Source organism: Carlito syrichta, unplaced genomic scaffold (genome assembly GCF_000164805.1).
Source record: "Carlito syrichta isolate Samal-C Ts95f unplaced genomic scaffold, Tarsius_syrichta-2.0.1 Scaffold305657, whole genome shotgun sequence".
Lineage (NCBI taxonomy): Eukaryota > Metazoa > Chordata > Mammalia > Primates > Tarsiidae > Carlito > Carlito syrichta.
In genome coordinates this window covers 251,738-255,194 of record NW_007249753.1, presented here as the reverse complement: position 1 = coordinate 255,194, position 3,457 = coordinate 251,738, and the positions used below count along the sequence as shown (strand labels likewise).

The following is a 3,457-nucleotide window of genomic DNA, read 5'->3' as shown; positions in this document are numbered from 1 at the left end:
ATTGCAAATATCTTGTCTCAGTCTCTCACTTGTCAAGCTCACATAAGACAACACTGGGTCAAAGCCAAGTCCCAGCCTTGGAATTTGGCTGGTAAAGATGCAAAGAGCTGTTTTTATACTCAAACGGTTTATTACTTACATAAACAAAAGAAGAAGGTAAGCCAAATATGTCACCTCCTCATGGTCCTTGTTCCACATCCTAGAACATAAAGGGGCCAGACAATTGCAAGAGTTATGGGACAGCTCAGTGTTGAGGCATGAACTCTAGACTGTGGCTGAGTGGTTTTATAGCCTGCAGCTCTATTCTGAGATGTGAGACAGAGTCTCTGACTGCATCAGAACCCAGAAGGGAATGAGAAATTGTCTTCCAGGGAAGAAGGGAGGTAACTCGGAGATGTTCTCACAAGCTTCCATCCTCTCATGTTCCAGGAGAGTCACAGGGCATTCTGCCAGACCTCAGTTTAGTTATAGTTCAAGTTTCTGCCAGCGCGGCCTATGTGGCACATGGAAGGTTGGCATGGTGACATTGTGGAGCTGTTCTTCTATGTTGTTTTTGTCCATAATAGCCTTTGCTGGGAAAATAAAATTTTATGTTGGGAGTTAAAACTGTCAAAATCCACATTCAGCTTTGACATTGAGAACTGAAATCATAACTTACTGTCTACATTAACATGGCTCTGCGATTGCATTGTGCTTGTATTATTTTACTTTTCTGGGACTTTGCTTGTCCAGGAAAATGGTTTGATTGTTCATTATACAAACTTCCTGAAAAACTCATCAGCTTTTCTTTTTTTTTAAATAGAAAAATTATTTATTTCCGTTCTTTTCATACATCTTATTATTCAGGAAACAGCCTTATATACATATCTGAAATAATGTGCTATCACATACGCTGTTTAAAGGCAAAGCACCTTGGTAAAGCTGATCAGCTATCCAGAGTTCTCAGTTTATGGAATCTTGCTTCCTGATTATATTAATTTCTGAAACCAGAACTGTCACCTCCAAAAAATGTTAAAGGGGTTGTAAAAAATAATCACTTTTTTCAATATTTTAGATATGGAGTATATTTTCTTTAAGATATGAAAAACTAAGAAGAAAATGCCACTTAACATTGTTGCTACAGTACAGGTCAGCAGGAAAAAATACTGTGACAAACTTGTCTCTTTGATAACAAGAAGAAATTCTAGTCCAAGCTTTCAAATGTTTCCTATGTTTTTGCTAGATATTTCATTTTCTGCTACTCTTCATTCTCTTCCACATTTCATATTAGATGATTGGTACAGCCTTTAAAACTACATTATCAGGAACAAATCCAGTATCCATAGATTTCTTCTCAAAAGGCACTCTAACCCATCAGATAGCCCAGCAGTTTCATCCTCATGAATACTCTAGCCATGAAAAAACTCAATAGGGCACAGATGAATCCAATGAATGGAAGAAGAAATCTATTGAGTTTTGGAATATTTGGTGCATTGGATCGGTCCAGGATTATGAAACCCAAACCTCCCATTGTAAACAGGAAGCTGGATACAAGTCCTTCCATAATATATTGTCCATTTACTCTGTAGGCCAAGAAAGCTACTGGTCTCTGATGCCCATGTTCATCAGTCAAAGAACCAACACTTGGAGGTTCAACAATAACATCATAAATTATTCCTCCGGTGATGAGGAAGTGAGACACCACCACCAAGGCCTATACCGTCATGACCGATGGCATGTGCACCCAGGGCAGCTTCTTCAGCTTCGGGTTGGGACGTTCAAACACTAAGAACGGGACTTGATACAAAGTCTCCATATTGGTGGCAGGAGGGGCAGCTCCCCGCCCTCACCAACTTTTCAATGGAAAGCATTAAGAGATAGTTGGCAACCTAAGATTCTTTGATCCTCTGCTTCAAAATCCTCATCTTGCTGTTTCTGCCAACCATGGGCTATTGTATCATAATCCTTACTCAAGCCTAACCCAGCCCTTGCTTTGAAAGACCTGCTTTCAATGAAACGTCTCAACAATTTCTGATCTTGCCTTCCCTATCTAAGACACTTCCGAAGCTCTTTTGAGGTTGTGGTCTCCCTTATGGCCATAAGCAATAAACTCAGCTTCGTCTTATCAACAGGCTGTGTTGCTGACATTTGAGGAGTCAACATTTGACAATGTAATTAAATCTATGCATTTTCCTTTTATGATGCATATTGTTTATTAAGATGCCTCTCCTAATCTGAAGTGCCACAATATTTTGAACATTGTCACTTAGATAGTATACAAATATATTCTCATACATTATTTTTTATTTGCTTTACAGTTTTGATGTTTAGAAACATAACACAACAAAGAAATATATCTCTTATGAAGGAGATGGGGCATTGTTAAAATAATTTCAGTCATGTAGAGCTATGTTTTCCATTGTGTAGCCACTAACCATGGTGGCTATTTGCATTTAAATTAATTAAAATTAAATAAAAATAAAAATTCCATCCTTCAATCCCACTTGCCACATGTCATGTGCTCAACAGCCACACATGGCTAGTGGCTACTGTGTAGAACATGGAGAGGGAGAAAATTTCTACCATCCCAGGAAATCACGTGGAACCATGCTCTTTTATAGTCTTTTTCTTCAACAGAACTGAGCAGTTAACAAAGGGTTCAGTTTCTTGCTATAAATTTAACTTCTTATTAGTATAGATTAAACATTTTGCAGCACAATGTGCAACAAATACTTAAGTAGCTTGGTCAATAGTTTTCATTTAACTAAAGTGGATTTTCCTCTTAAAGGGAAAACTCATATTTTTTATTTGTTGTTTCTAAAGAAAGAGTTTTATTCTTTCTCTTGCCTAGCCCTTTTGTCCTTTTCTCACTGGGTTTCTTTCTGAAAAGCTCATAAAAATTACTGGCATAGGCCTTGCGTCCAAGAATCCTGATTCTATTGGTCTGTGGTTATGCACATGCATCAGCATTAAAAAAAGAAAGAAAGAAAGAAAGAAAAAACAATGCTACAGATGGTCCTATCTTGTAGTTCCTGCTGAGAACTATTGGGTAGATAATCTCCTCCAAAACTGATTTTCTAACAAATTGAAAGGAAACTAATGCCAAAGGGGATTCCTGACTTATTCAAAGTCACATAGTCAGTGAGTCTGGCTGATACTACAATCTGGGGTTTCTCAGTCAGAGTGCCTTTCCCAGTACCCATCAGGGCCCTGGGGTTGCATGTGTCCCTTGGAATTTGGGAATGATGCCATTTCCCTCTCCTTACTACTGTGGCGTGCAAGGAAACCAGGAGGCTGAACTGGGGAGAATGACAGCCGCACTGAGAACCTCCCCAGCCCTCCATCATCACCTCCTTCTTTCCCTGGACTTTTCTACCCAGACTGAGGTGACTCAAGTCTGCTCCTGCTCCATCTTCCACTGTTGGCCATTCTCCACATCCTCTCAGTGCATGAACTGGAGGACAAAGGACTCAGTGTC

The 3,457-nt window shown here is 39.3% G+C and overlaps 1 pseudogene; it reads right to left on the bottom strand.

Annotated features, from left to right (window-relative positions):
• Positions 1–1,029: 1,029 nt before the first annotated feature.
• Positions 1,030–1,795, bottom strand: LOC103264456 (annotated as a pseudogene).
• Between the last annotated feature and the right edge of the window lie 1,662 nt (positions 1,796–3,457).